Source organism: Halichoerus grypus, chromosome 4, assembly GCF_964656455.1.
Source record: "Halichoerus grypus chromosome 4, mHalGry1.hap1.1, whole genome shotgun sequence".
In the NCBI taxonomy this organism is placed as follows: domain Eukaryota; kingdom Metazoa; phylum Chordata; class Mammalia; order Carnivora; family Phocidae; genus Halichoerus; species Halichoerus grypus.
Genome location: NC_135715.1, coordinates 136,281,834 through 136,297,851, shown reverse-complemented (window position 1 = coordinate 136,297,851; position 16,018 = coordinate 136,281,834). Strand labels below are relative to the sequence as shown.

Here is a 16,018-nt window from a genome sequence, read left to right as displayed (position 1 = left end):
CTGCTTTGCTAAAATCACAGATTTTAAAGCGGATGTGGCAGAGCTGCTTGTTGTTCTCCCAATCTCCATTCTCCCAGACTTTTAATGCCTACGATACCCATTCCCTCTACCTGGGCGAGGCGGTGCGAGGGGGGGTGGTGTGGAGCCCTGTGCTGTGTGCGCCTAAGGGACGTCACCCCTCCGCACCGGCCTGGGTTGTCGGCCTGGAGAACAGCCTGGAGCTCCGGCCACTGCTGCAGATCACAGACACGAAGACCACTCCTGGGAGTGACTGAAGGTGGCTGAGTCCCAGAGAATTTCGTGAAGCTGCCAGACTAACCCTAGAAAACCTCCCTCAACACTTCTTTTTCATGAAAGAATCAAGCTTGGTGTTTAAAGTCACTGTTTTCTGGGGCGCCTGGATGGCTCAGTCAGGTGAGCTGTCTGCCTTTGGCTCAGGTCATGATCCCAGGGTCCTGGGATCGAGTCCCGCATCGGGCTCCCTGCTCCGCAGGGGGCGGGGGGTCTGCTTCTGCCTCTGCCCCTCCCCCTGCTTGTACTCTCTCTCTTTCTCAAATAAATGAAATCTTTTTAAAAAAATAAAGTCCTGGGCACCTGGGTGGCTCAGTCGGTTAAGCGTCTGCCTTCAGCTCAGGTCATGATCCCAGGGTCCTGGGATCGAGCCCCACATCAGGCTCCCTGTTCCTTGGGAAGCCTGCTTCTCCCTCTCCCACTCCCCCTGCTTGTGTTCCTGCTCTCGCTGTGTCTCTCTCTGTCAAATAAATAAATAAAATCTTTAAAAAAAAAAAAAAAAATAAAGTCCTTCTTTCCTGAGGGTTTCTGTCATTAAAGCTAATTCTGATTTGGTAGATACTTAATGTCTTGTCAAAGTCTAAGTATTTCCATCTCAGTTGATAGGTGATGTCAGCTGACCACGACCGTGAGATATTTAGAGACATAGGTATATGGAATAATCCAGAGGTTATTCCCAAATCTACAGATCCCCAAATGTATGATTAGCTAAAGTAATAGTATGGACATTGAGAAAGAGCATTCTTGTACAGTTTCTTGTAAGCCATCCTGTTCACGACATGTAGGAATGCACACGCAAGTTCCATAAAGGACTTAAGGAGGACCCAGGCCAGAAATAATGGTTAGTAGAAATAAAAATAGAGTGACTGTGAGGAAAACACATGAGTAGGAGGTCAGGACCCAGATAAGGTAAAATGGGATGGAGGGGAGAGATGGACCCGGTTCCAGAAGGGTGTGCATCAGATCAATTGCGGGACTGGAAGAACACACATTAGAATGTTCAGTTAGAGACATTTTTCATCTTAAAGTGAGAGGCATTATGATTTAGTAATATCTAGCGTGCGCGTGTCACGTGCGTCCCTCGGCCTGCCCTCGGCACTTCCGGAAGGTGTCCTGAGGCACGCTCTGGGCACATGTCCCACACCCAGAGGCTGCAGAGCCTCCTCGCTGGCTGGGTTGCTTCTGGAAGCCTGTGGCATCGTGCGGCGCATGTGCATCCAGTCATGTGGATTCTGGTTTCTGTTACCTGTGTTTAAGTACGTCCTCACCGAAGGAGGAGAGTAACTTAAAAAATATTCCTGCAAAGAAACTGCTGGGTTGGGCTGTCCGACTAGTATCATCTTCAAGCTAAGAAGAAAATGGCCAAGCTGATGCTTCTCATGCTGCCTGGCCACGCTCTTTGTCAGCCTCATTAAGCGTAAATATAATGACAGTCCAATCTAGTTAGGGCTGAAAGAAGAGGCTAAAACAATTTTGAAATCATTAGAAGGCATTTTGAAATATGGATTTATATCCTTAGGCATTACCAATGAACTTTGGCCTCTGTGTGTATTGTGCTTTAAAATATCAGGTAACATAAAACATTTTTAAAAAATCAGGTAATAATATATAATCAGGTACATGCATATAATTTATAAATAAGGAAATAAATAGACATCTACCAGGGAGTTGTCCTTAAAATTTTCCCCTAAGGAGATGGTGAGATTACAAAAGTTTTGCAGTCCCTCCTATAGACTAAAAAGGCCCATACCTTCAATTTCAAGTTTGACTCTGAGCTTCCTAGAAGCTTTAAAAAGTGAGAGGGAGATAGAAAAAGAGATGGACTGTTAGGACATAATTTTCATGCTCAGAAATGACAAAGCATACTATTTCCTCAAGATAAGTAAAACTTTTTTTTTTTCCCTGCAAAAAGCTTAGTTTTCATTTGGTCCACGGCTTGGGAGAGGGCTCCAGGGTGGTTGAATAGCTGCCTCGTGGCTGCAGGGAGAGGCTGAGGCACAAGCTCTTGTAACCAGAGGGATGTCAGAGGGGCCCCCCAAAGGCCGCCGGGCTCTGGAGGCTCCTAGTGGCGCTTGAGGGCGAGCCTTTCGAAGAGATACTCGCCCAGCCCAACCTGGGCAGCTGAGTCAGGCGGTTGCCCATCTTCTTGTTGAGTTTCACCTCCTCCTTCAGGAAGTGGCTCTCCGGGAAGTCACGGAGCTGGGGGTCCGCGCTGGCAGAACCCAGGCATGCAGCCCCAGAGCGCCGGGGCCAGGTTCTTCTCGGGGACCCTGGTGGCTTCCAGCTCCCTGGTTCTGGAGAAGAGCCCCCTCATCTTGGGACAAGGGTTTCCCCCCCTCATCTTGGGACAGTTTCTGCACATCCTGGAAGAGGGTGCGGCCGCTGCGCTCGTTTTGCATCTTCAAGAGACACTGGGCGCCCTCGAGCTTCTCCTCAGCCGGCTCGAGGAAGAAGTGGCCCACACCTTCCAGAGCCACATCGTCACGGTCGAAATAGAAGCCCAGAGAGAGGTAGGTGTAGGAGGCCCACAGATGCATGTTGACCAGGCGGTTGACAGCGCCGTCCCCCTCCGTGGAATAGTTCTGACAAATCTGGGAGCTTGTGGTTGATTGGTGATGAGGAGCTAAGCTCAAAATTGGGTGTTGGCTGGTCCCGGAGGCAGTGGGTGGCCAAGAAGATGGCTCCCAAGGTTGCGACTGGAAAAAAGGTTGGAGGGTGGGGGTTGGCTGGTAGAAGGGGCATCCCTGGGTCTGTTCTGTCCAAATGCTGTTGAAGCAAGAGACAGATCTACAGGACCGCTGGGCGCACTGCGATAAGTAAAATTTTTTTGAGATTAAAAAAAAAAAAGGGAAGTTTTTTTATGGGGTGTTTCCTATGGGTGCTGGGTGATACAGTGGACAATATCATCATATTTTTTCCTTTGGTGAGAGTTTCATTTAACTGCTTCACAAAAGAGTTTTACTAAATGTCAACAGCAAAATATCTAAATGCAACTCAAGGGAAGAAATTCTGCAAGGGAGGAGGATGACATAGCCCGGGTATTTGACTTTCTGGTGCTCTGTCCAAATGCAAGAATCGAACCCAGTGTAAGTATATCTTCCCACGAATGTGACTCCCTCCAGTGGGGTTCTGGGTTGGAGTAGGCTGGCAGTTAGGCTGACCTTGGGTTCACTGATGAAGGCTGGAGTGCCAGTTCCGTGTGGGGCTAGTTGGGGAGGATAAGCATACTTGGGAAATTACATAGACAGGGCTATCTTTTTGAGAAAACAGAGTTCGGGGGGTGGGGGGCCTGACCTGGGTGGAGAACCATCCCGTCTGTGCCAAGAGGGTGGTACAAAGGGCAAAGCCATGTTTGTTAAACTGGGCCCTAGCTCATGAGGCAAAACACCAACGGGTATGTTTTTCATCTGTTCCCATGATTCTTCCGTCCCTCGTGTGGGCAGCCAGATGGAAATTTTCCCCACCCATGACCTTGATCAGATTTCAGGCAGCGGGGTTCTTTAATGCTTTTAAGATCTCAGTGAATGCTTTCCCTCAACTCTGATGTGTGTGTTTCTTAGGCAGTTGTGGGCCTGCCAGGAGCAGGAGTCCCAGAACCGGGCTACATAATTCTGAACCCTGGCTCTACCACATACTCTGAGATCTGGGGCAAATTTAGATCTCTTCTCTGTGCCTTGGGTTTTTTATTTCAAAAACAAATAAACCAGCAAACAAAGGATGAGGAGACTATCACATAACAATGAGAATTAAATGAGTTAATGCCTGTACACCGCTTAGGACAGTGCCTGGAACATACTAAGGGCCCAGTAAATGTTAGTGCTTAATATAAGCAAAGCGGACATAAATATAAAGAAACGATGGGTCCCGGAGTCAGGCTGCCTGGAGTCAAACCTCGACTCTTGCACGTACTGGTGTGGTCCCCTTAGCTCCTCCTTTGTGGCACCCTGCACTTGGGGTTGCAGTATGGGTTCCACCCACTAGCAAGAGGACAGGGGCCCGCCCATGGGAAGCACTCCCTAAGTGTTACTACTGCGAATGCTGGGCTGATAGCTGGGATCTTTGCAGTGCTAACATCTAACTTTTAGATGAATTTTGCATACAAATAGCTCAGTTTTCACTGTTACCCTGTCACTATAGTCTAAGGGTTTGATGTTTGGCTTAGAATTCAAACCAGGGTCCCTTACCCTTTTGCCTGGCATAGGTACGGGTGATGGATGCCCCCTCTTTTGGGCTCCGATTTCCTTACATCTGAGCCGGGGTAGTGCATAAACTATATACACGTATCAGTCCGTGTTCTTCTTAACAAATTTTTATTCCATAATTTGGTTGACATCTCTGAAGCAGCAAAGTTGTGATTTGTTTTCACTGTGTTCTCTTGAGACTCCCAGCTCTGTTGCAATCTTCCAGACCTTTCTGTGGGCCTCCTCCTCCCTTCTCCTCCCTCCTTCCTCCTTCCTCCTCCTCTTTCCTCTCTTCCCCTTCCTCCCTTCCCCTCCCTCATTCCTCCCCCTCTCCCTCCCTCACTGGGGGAGGACATTTTCTTCGACGTTGCCCAAACTGTGAAGCTCTCGCCTAGCAGCTTGAAAACTTGGAACATTGAAGGAATGAGCTACTCCCATTGGTTATATTTTGGGTGTGTTTTTCCCAGTACAAATGTGAAAGTTGAGATAAATTTGGGCATTGTTTTAGGAATCTCTTCTCCTCTTTCCTTACCACTCTACCCACCAGGTTCGTGTGCAACAATTATTTGCCTCAGCTGCTAAACGGAGCTCCCAGGATGGCCTTCTGGTGGAGGGAGGGGGAGCTCCATGTCCTCACAGATGCAGTTAGATGTGCTTGGGCTTGTGGCCCAGTTGAGACATCTGGGACCTCATTAAAGATGGGCGCCTGAGTGGCTCAGTCGGTTAAGCTTCTGCCTTCGGCTCAGGTTATGATCCCAGGGTCCTGGGATCGAGCCCCGCATCGGGCTCCCTGCTCAGCGGGAAGCCTGCTTCTCCCTCTCCCTCTGTCTGCCACTCCCCTTGCTTGTGCTCGCTCTCTCTCTTTTAAAAAAATAAAGTATTTTTTTTTAAAGATGAGTTAAAGAGGATCCCAAAGGGCTTTAAAAATTTTTTAATCTCCTACACTACAAAAAACCTTATGTTCTGTATCAGCACAGGGTTAAAGTAGGACTCATCTTTTGCTGGTGCACACTGATGTGTGATTGGTTGTTTGAATGTGGAAACCCTTCTGGGCCCATTGGTAGACCGCCCCCCCATACTCCTATGCTGCCCTCTCGCCCTCCTCACAGCTGCTCTGGGCCCCACCGGAACATGCTCCTTGCCCCCACGCTTCCCAGGGATGCAGAATGTCACACCTGGGTTCGACCAGATGGTGAGCTGGATGTTTGAGGAGCCTTAAGTGCTGCAGGTGTGGCCCTAGCAAGCCTCAAGCATCCTCCATCTGCCCTCTCAGAGCCTCTTTCCTGTCCCCTGACATCCCTGATCCCTCACAGCCTGTGCTTTTGATTGGTGAGTGCCTCTGCCACTCAATGATGTGACTGTGGGCAAGTTCCTAGCCTGCCCTTGGCCTCAGGCTGCCCACTGCAGCTAAGAGGTGCTGTGTGAGGTTAGGGAAAGAAACGACTGGGGCCCTGAGCTTGGCATATGGGGACCTCTCGAGCACGTTAGTTCTCCTTCTCCTCCTCCCCTTCTTCCTTTCCTCCCTGTCCCCCCCTCCTCACCATCATTGTCACCATCATTCAGTACCCAGGGACACAGGCCTGCTATTTACCAAGCTGCTAGGGGGTCAATGTTAATTAAAATGCTAGTAGTGCTCAGCTGTGTTCAGAAAGGGTCAAGGGGCCTTCATCCTTTCTGTTCTGACCTACCTACTTCTTGCTGAGTCTTGAGGAACATTCAAGAGGATGAGAGTGTGTTTCCAATTGTCCAGTGGCTTCTGGGAAGCAGCTTCTAGTCATTTTATCCCATAAAGGATAGTTTCCTAAACATCCGTGCTCCTGAACATTTCTTCTGAAGTAGTGAACAAATGAAGAAAGCTCTTTGCTGGGCCTGCTCTCCTTCAAATGGATGCTTCTCGAGCCCTGCAATAATTTGTTCCACTGATGAAAGGGGACTCTGTATACACATTGGTAGATGTCTATGAACTTTCTTGGGCTCAGGAGGATTTAATGACTTGCCCAATATCACAGAATCTGCTTTTCAGTGATTGGCCAGGACGGAGTGCAGGTTACTCGGTTCCTGAACCAAGATTCGGGATGAGTGCCCATCTCCAGTCCCCAGCCCCACCTCTGTGCTTGATCACAACTCCACGCCACCCCTAACGGCATCCTGTTTCATTCTATCTCCGAATGCTAATCCTAGTGTCTCCCAGATGCATGAGGTAATTTGTGGTAAGAGTAACTGACAGGGTTGAGCCAAAATCTGCTGTCTTTAGACTTAAGTCTGACATAAACCTTGATTCCCAAAGACTAAAACTGTCAAGCCATATAGAAAAGCATTCCGTCAACTCATTCACTCATTTATTCATTCATACACAGATCTACGGAGCCTCTTCTATGTATCAGCGTTGTGCTTGGTACCAGAGAAAAAGTATACAGCAAGGTCCCAGACATAGGCTTGCAAACATTAAATTGCAGCCCCAGGCAGCCTTTGCTTAAAGTACTGAGCCAAGTACTGAGACTGTAAGTAAGAGCTTAGAGGAGAGTGCACCCATGGGCTGGAAGAGTTGAGAAGCCTTCGTGGAGGGAGTGGATCTTAGAGCCAGGATCTGGGCTGAGTCAAAGCTCAAGGGGGTGGAATGAACCTGGCAGGTGTTAAAACTCAACTGTACAAGACGCCACAAACCATAGGTGATGAGGAGGTGTGGCCGCTGCCTTTAGTCACCCACGTGTGTCTGGGGAAATGGAAACTGGGGGCAGGTGAACTCTAGGGAGTCATCAAGACATCACGGTCATTTACAAACTGGGAGAGCAGATGACGTGGGGACTATGGAAGAAAGGGATGAGGACAAGGAGAAGGAGTGGAGTTTGATTCTGTGCCACCATGGAAACATTTAAGTTTCATACTATTTTATCAAGAACAGATGTTTGTGTGAGTCAAATTGATTCAAATGCAAAAAAACACCAAATCTTAGATGTATTAAACTCTTTGGGAAAGCCTTGGGAAAACTGGAAATTTTACAATCTATTGATTTCAGTGCTGCATTGGTGTGGTAATCTTACTGAAGAAATGTGTAATATGAAGTCTTTTTTCCTCTCATAAAACTTAAGGATGAAGGGTATGAGGGAAGACAACATAGGGAATATTTTTGTAGAACTAGTAGTAAATTCAAGTTATCCTATGGCACAGCTGGGTATGTTCATTGGCCTGACTCCAAAAAGTTATAAAGGGAATATGAGCAAATGCAGCTTTTGTTCCTCAGAGTTCATCAAAATCCAAATCTTTTACAATTCTTTTTATGTTGGTCCTAAAATGTTACTTGACTGAAATAATCTTCCCCTCGATAGCAAAGACCGTCTCACAAGCTACAGATTAATTGGTCAACTTGACATTCCAGGTTCCCAATAGCTAATGCTGTCCCCCCTCCTTTTTCTAGAACATGGGTCTTGTGGGTGATTTATGGGTGGGAATGATTTAAGGCTCAATTACCCTCCTTCTAACAACTCCTATAGTGCCTCTTACTTTGAATTGTATAGCATTTCTCATTTGGTTCCCTGTGCTCCAAAAAATTTTCCTCTCCATTTTAATGTGCTCACTTCTTCCTTGACTTTAAGACTCACCTTGAAAGAAAAATGAACATTTATTGATGCTTCGTATATACCAGACACGGCGCCAGCCATTAACATCGCTTGTCTATGTAAAATCAACAGCTCTTTGAACAAGGTATTATTTTTGCCTCCTCCCTGAACTTTTCATTTTATAACAAAGAAACCAAGGCTCAGAGAAGTTAAGAAACTTGCCCATTGCCCCATGTCATGATAAATGTGAATTAGGGTGACCGAAGAGCCCTCCATGATGTCCGGTCTTCTGAGAAAAGCCCCCAATATCCAGGGATGGGAGTAAGCACCTCGCCCTTGTCAGAGCAACTGAATCATTCCTTGGGCATTTTGCAACTGGAAGTGGGGAGAGGGGGCTAATCTCTCCCTAATGGTTAAGCTGGGGTTGAGGAAGAGTTCAGGGTTTCCCGACAGGGACAACACCAGTGTGGGAGAAATCATGCTGCCTCAGAGGGAGATGTAGAGGAAAGAGCATGCTGGGGGTTGCGAGTCCCTAGTCCTAGCTGTCTCTGATGTCCAGTAGCATTCCTGCTCTTCCCTGATGGGGATGTGGGCCTTCAAATAAGTTTGCTTTTTGCTCAAGCTGGCTTGGGTCTCTGTCATTTACAATCAAGAGTTCTACTTTTCCTAGTGAGGTAGACAGAGATTCTAGAACACATGCCTTTTCTGTCTGCCATATGACATGGTCAGAAGTTGTCCTTATCAGGCCTTCCAAGGCTTAGTCTTGTGGATAACCTATAAGTGATTTCATCTGGTCACTCCCACTCTGTGGCCTTCTTTGGGAAATAAGGAAGAAAGGCAAGAGTTTGACAAGGCAAAACTAAATTCTCTGCTATGACCTGAACAAGTGCTACATTCTGTTCCCATGTAAGTTACCTGAGCACAGAGACCAGGACTTCTGAATTATTATATATGGTAATAGAACATTTTAACTGTAAACACATTGAATAATGTGACTTTGAGACTGAATCTAAATGAAGTCTTACAAGAAAATCTGGAATTAAACTGTCTTTGAGTTAGCAAACAGGTAAGCAAACAAATGTCCAAGCTCATAGAATATGCACAAGGCTACATTTGGTTGAGAAACAGAAAAAAACCAGTCATTGGAAAAGAGGTAAACAACAAGAGTGCATGGGAGAACGTGTGAAGACCTAGTGCCTCGCCGTGAACATCGTGTGAAGACCTAGTGCCTCGCATGAACGTCGATCTGCCTGTACAGCTTCCCGAGAAGCCAGGAGCAGAGTATGTAAGGTGGGGTCACACCTGCAGGAGCTCTCAGTCTATTTGGACTATGAGGGTGGCTGAGAAACATGGATTCAACAGACAGGCTCAGAGTTTGGAAGGTGGGGATGGAGAGACCTGGCAAGGCTGGACCTTCTCAGTCACCTCCCTTAACCTCCCTTGGCCCTGGGCTCCTCCCGGGGAATATGGAGGTAGTCACAGAGCTCCCTTCCAGCTCCAAAATGCAATCATTCTGTGAGCCGCAGTGGAAAGGAAGAAAAGCATAAGCAGCTCTCTAATGGAATCCCAGTAGACATCTGCTTAGATAATGTGTATCTGCCAGAAGAGGCAGGGGAGACTCGATTAGCATTGCCACAGCTCTGTTCAGTCGAGGCTGATGGCGGAAATGCACGAATGGGAGCCAGAGAGACAGTGTGACTCCTATTATTTTCCATGACTGAGTTGTCTTTGTCATCTGCTTTTAATTAAAAAGAAAAAAAAATTTCTCCCCTTCCCACCCCTGGCCCTTTGTAAGGAGTAAAATCAAATCTAAAAATAACAGGAGGGAACAGGCTTAACTGAAAGGCAGGGAAACCCTGGAAATGAGAAGTGGAACACGGTGGGGTTTCAGTTGGAGCATCTGCACGGGAATTGCCTGAGCTGGGATGGAGGGTGCAATACATGAGATCATCCCTGTGACCATGGGGCTACATTTCTGATTTCGGCTTCAGGCTCTCAGTCCAAAATGGCTGATTCCTTCTATGGTAAAGGAGAGAGAGAATGCAGAAATACGAGTGTTCTCTTATGAAGAGGCGAGAAAGTAGCATCTCTAACTAAAGTTCTGAGGTGATTCTTGGTCTGCTTTTTAGAAAAAACAAGCTGTGAATTGAATTCTTTGAGTGGACTGGAGAGGAGCCAGGAGGCCAGCTAAACCAGGAGAGTAACCTGAGGGAGCTAGCTGGTGACTGGACATGAGCTTCCTGGGAGGAGGATTCTGGAAGCACGTCTTGGCTGCACAAGAATCACCAGTGGTTATCTTCCCCGAATGCCCAGGAATGTGATTGGGAAGATAACGGAAGTGTGCAGACGTGGGCCAGAAGAAAGGGTGTTTCAGGAGGTGGAAGTCACCTCCTGGAGGAGTTCTGGGTCTGTGCAGCTAAATTTATGTGATCTTCCCCAGGGTTGGAAAGTAGGGCTTGCTGGAGAATGGGCTGAATGTTTATAGGGGAATAGCTGGTCCAGATGGCTCAGAAGCAATGGCAGCTCAAGTCATTAGATCCATCAGAATGCTGTAGAAGCAAGTGATGCCAAAGCTCAGTGGTTTAACACAGCAAGGACCTTCATTTCTGGCTCTTGTTACTTGTCCCCCTCAAGTTGGCAGGGGGCTCTCCTCCACACGCTGAAAACCCATGATAATGGAGGCCCCCCACCGTGTAGCTGTGCCATCTGGAATACGCTGCTTTCTCCTTACCCTGGAAGATACCAAAAATGACACTCCCTTCTTCTCATAGTCCATTGATCAGGACAGTCCCATGGCCATGCCCAGCTGCCAGGGGGCTGAGACTTGAGAGGTGCTCTGGGCACTGCAATCAAAGAAAAAGTAGTGAGGCTTCACGAGGCATGCAGCTTTGGTCGCTGAGCGTGCTGGACATGTGAGGTCTTAAGGGACAGTTTAGCATCATCTCTGACAATACAGAAGAGATGGGGGGATGGGTAGGCGGTAGGAATGTGCACTTACAAAGAAGTGGAGTATTCCCAGATGGTCACTGACAGGCATCAGACTGGCCGTTTGGCAGGTGGCATAAATCGGTCGTGTGTTTGTGTGTTATAAGGGCAGAAATCCAGGCTAGAATAATTCCTATGGTATTGTTTTGTTGGACACTCCTGGAAACTCACATAGGTAATTTGTAAGGCATTGAAGTGTTTGTCTTTTGTGTGTGTGTAAATGCTTGCTCAGAGTATGAAGAGTAACAAAGGCCTATTTTTATGAACACATTGTTTAAGTCACTTTGGGTTAATATTGAGTTCATATTCACATGACATGGCACTCTGTGCCTTCTCATTTCTGCTCCCCCCCCCCAAAATAAAGAAGTAGAGGAGAAACTTAAATATAAGAGCAGAGATGAAATCTTCAACTAAATAACTCTTCAAAGAAATCAATTACTCTGTGTATAATCGAAATCCCACGAGAGTGCCTAGTAGTACAAAGTGTGGAAGTTCATCTAATTTACGGTTGCGCGTTTCTAGCTAGAGTCTGCCGATTTTCCAAATGCTATAGTGATTTCCATGTAGGTTGCATTATCCTTGGATAAAAGAATAAAGCAGTGATTGAGACATTCTACTTTTTGGTTGTTTTGGTTGTTTGGTGGATTATTAAGCAAATATTCTATGTATCTCATCATACTATTTCAATGGTAATGCATTGATGGTACCTGGTGAATTTAGTGTCAGCGAATCTATTTTTTTTAAGGTAACCATTTAGCAAATATTTGTTGGTTTGTTTTGCTGAATGAACCCATCTATTATTTTTTTCTCTTAAGGAAAGTCCTCTGTAACATTCAGTTAAAGCTGATAATGAACATGATCACTTCTTATTTTGTCATACAACTTTATAAACTTTAGCTACAATAATTCTTTCCTCACATATTTATTGAGTACATCCTTTATGCCAGCCTTACGCACATCTTATCCTTAAGATTTAAAAAAAGAGGATATAGAGGGCACCCGTGTGGCTTAGTGGATTAAGCATCTGGCTTTGGCCCAGATCATGATCCCAGGGTCCTGAGATTGAGCCCCACATCATGCTCCCTGCTCAGTGGGGAGTCTGCTTCTCCCTCTCCCTTTGTCCCTAACCCCTGCTCATGTCCCTAACCCCCCCTTTCTCTCTCTCTGTCAAATAAACAAATAAAATGTTATAAAAAAAGATCTAGAAGCCTTTAAAAAGTGGATGTGAAGTAAGGAAAGAAAGACTTTGGGAAACAATACAAGTATTTCAAAGTTTCCAAGCAACTTCAAACATTCACCATGAGGGACTCCATCATGGTCGAAAGGGTGTCAAGTTGCTGCTTTCCTAATGGAGCCTGAGTATTCACTGTGAGGCTGATGCCCATGAGGGGATGCTCTCTTTCTTCTCACAGCCATGCCTCACTGAGCATCTTTCCTTTGCCATCGGAGTACAGGCTGGCTCTAAGATGACCCTCAGTCAAACTTTCTAAGAAACATGAAAGATCGTCAAAGGGTTGCTGGGCTGGAAAGTAGAGGTCACCAACATTGATATATTTTAAAGTTGTTATAAAAAATTAGATATAAAATATAATGGGAAAGTTCTCAACCCTTCTCTCATCGTGGCACTGACAAAACACACAGAATTTGAGCAGCCCAGCTGGAGAAGATGCTGCGTGGTATGGCCACTCTAGATCGTGCTCTGGAGGCAGAAGCTACGCTAAAATCTCACAGGTCAAAATAATGATTAGGAATTCAGGATGTTTCCAGAGAAAGCTACATAATTCCTGTGAAATATATTTTCCATTTTGGGGTGCCTGGGTGGCTCAGTCGTTAAGCGTCTGCCTTCGGCTCAGGTCATGATCCCAGGGTCCTGGGATCGAGCCCCACATCGGGCTCCCTGCTTCACAGGAAGCCTGCTTCTCCCTCTCCCACTCCCCCTGCTGTGTTCCCTCTCTCACTGTCTCTCTCTCTCTGTCAAAAAAATAAAATCTTAAAAATATATATATATATATTTTCCATTTTAAGTATAAGAAGCAGGTTCAAAAGTTCTTTTTCTACAAGATCTAGTGGCCCCCTGCCATTTCTTGGCCTACCTATAGCACACTCCCAGCCTGCAGTGAGCTCTGTCAACCAGGCACTGAAGACTCTGTTGTGATGGGAGTCAGGAGCATGGGAGTCTTTGTTTCAGCTCTGCCCCTAACGAGCTGTGTAACTCCAGCTAATCTGTTGACTCTTTTTTATCGTCTCTAAAATCATTAAATTGATGATTTTTAAGGATCTCAGTGCTGAAACTGCATGATAGCCAAATGTTCTTCAGAAGGCTGTGTATAAATTTTTTTTTCTAAGAGGACAACCAGATTTGACATGTCAGGTGGTCTTGGCATATTCTTTGTTGATTTTCATGAAGGTTTAATAAAGAGATCTCCAGCTGTCAAGAATACTCAATGGGGAAGGGATGGTCTCTTCAGTTTTCCCTATGTTGGAAAAACTGGATAGCTGCATGCAAAAGAATGAAATTTGGACCCCTCTTGGTGCCACTCACAAAAATTAACTCAAAGTGAATTAAGGACTTACCATAAGAATGGAAACTGTAAAACTTCTAGAAGGAACGTAAGGGAAAAGATCATTGACATCAGTCTTGGCAAAGATTTGTTTGGATATGACACCGAAACCACAAGCACAAAAGCAAAAACCAACAAGTGGGACAACATCAAACTGAAAAGCTTCTGCACAGCAAAAGAAATAATCAAAAAGATGGAAAGGCAACCTATGGAATGGGATAAAATATTTGCAAACCTTATATCTGCTAAGGGCTTAATAACCAAAATATATAAGGAACTCCTACAATGCAATAGCAAAACAAAAACAAAAACCCCAAAAAACCAAAACCAAAAATAAAAGTCAATCAATTAAAAATGAGCAGAGGACTTGAATAGACATTTCTCCAAAGAAGATATCCAGGGGGCCAACAGATCCATGAAAAGGTGCTCAACATCATTTATTATCGGGGCAATGCAGATCGAAACCACAATGAGGTGTCACCTCACACCTGTTAGAATGGCCATTATAAATAAAAAACAGGAGCTGACAATTGTTGGTGAGGATGTGGAGGACAGAGAACCCTTATGCTCTGTTGGTGGGAATGCAAACTGGTGCAGCCGGGAAACAGTATGGAGTTTCTTCAAAAAATTAAAAATATTGGTCAAAGGATACAAACTTTCAGTTATAAGATGACTAAGTTCCAGGGATGTATAATGTATAGCATGGTGACAATACCATATTGCATACTTGAAAGTTGCTATGAGAGTAGAGCTTTACTGTTCTTACCATAATGTCAACAACAACAAAATGGTAACCATGTGAGGTGAAGGATGCGTTAACTAAGCTTTTTGTGGTAAACATTTCACAATGGATACATCTATCAAATTATCACATTGTACACCTTAAACTTATACAGTGTTATAGGTCAATTCCATCTCAATAAAACCGGAAGAAAAAGAGAGGTCTCCATTTGCCGGTCAAGCCTAGCCGCATTGTGCCTTAGACAGGTCTTCTCTTGGCCCCTGGAGGCAGAGAAAGGTGCTTCTCAGTGGTGACTGAAGAAGCCGAGCACCAAGTGGCATGAACTAAGGGTTCCTTCTGAGAAAATCAAGATGGGGGCCCGGGGAGTGCCAGGAAGAATGACTGATAGTGCTAACCAGAGCTCGTGGTTAAGCCCAGCCCTCAGTTTCCATCGCAATGAGCTGGATCCTCACTTTTTGTGCTCAGGGCAATGTACTAGCCCAGATGCATTTGGTGCCAGCTCACTGCTGACATTTGGCAAGGACTTGGTGATTTGATATTTTCGTTTATCCTTTTAAGTGGGGGTAGAGGGAACACCTAACTATTTTTTCCAACTAAAACTAAAAACCACTCGCTCCCAGAACACATGAAGTGAAAACATGACACATGTTTTTCCTTGAGCGCTTTGCACCATGCGTTATTGCTCCAGATTCTTTTGTTTGGCCTGCTCTGCCTGCGGTTTCCCCATTGCAGATGATGGCAGCTCCATCTTTCCAGTTAGTCAGGCCAAAACCCCTGGAGTCCTCCCACAGGAAATCCTCTTGGCCCTATCTTCACTCAATACCCAGAATCCAGCCTCTTCTCATCACTGCCACCACTGCAACCCGGCTCCGGGTCCCCATAATCCCTCGGCTGGACTCTTGGCAGCCTCCTAACTGCTCTCCCTGCCCCTGCCTCTCCTTAGCATAGCAGCCAGAGTGATCCTGTTACAACATAAGTCAGCCCACCCACACCTCTGCTTGTGAGGTGCCCGCCCACTCATGGTAAAAGCGAAAATTCTGTGTTCCGTAAGGCCTTATAGGATCTGCTTCGGTGCTGAGTCTCTGACCAACTGTCCTACTCCTCTTGTTTATTCCTCTCCAGCCATAGATGGCTCCTTGTTTCTCAAGCAAGCCAAGCACACTCCTGCCCCAGGGCCCTTGCACTGGCTGTTGATTCTGTCTGCAACTGTCTAGCTTGCACATTCCCCTTCTTTGGGTCTTGACTTAACGTCACATTCTCAGGGAGGTCTTCCTGGGCCCCACTATCTAAAAGTGCAGACTACCACTGATATCGTCTATACCTCTTTCTGCTTTATCTTCCTCCATAGTGCTTACCCCATCTAGTATCTAGACTATTTTCACTTCATTGATTTATTCTCTTTCCTCATTAGAATGAAAGCTTCTTGGAAGCAGTGATTTTTGCCTGTTTTGTTTGCTGTGGCTTTCCCAGCAACTAGGAGAGTGCCTGGCACAGAGTGGCGGCTCAGTAATGACTGGATGGTGGAAGGTGGACTGCGAACACTGCCCCCTAGGCCACAGAATATGTGACAGGAACACTCTCCTGCACAAGGCTGTGCATTCAGCTCTGCTTTCTGCTCCTTTTCAGGGAACACTGGGGAATCGTCCCCTTCCACTTTTCTCTGGACTTTGATACCCAGACCATGCCCAGAATTGCTGACCC

The 16,018-nt window shown here is 46.0% G+C and overlaps 1 pseudogene; it reads right to left on the bottom strand.

Moving 5' to 3' along the window:
* Window positions 1-2,353: 2,353 nt before the first annotated feature.
* On the bottom strand, window positions 2,354-4,490 carry LOC118531031 (ferritin light chain pseudogene; annotated as a pseudogene).
* Window positions 4,491-16,018: the final 11,528 nt, after the last annotated feature.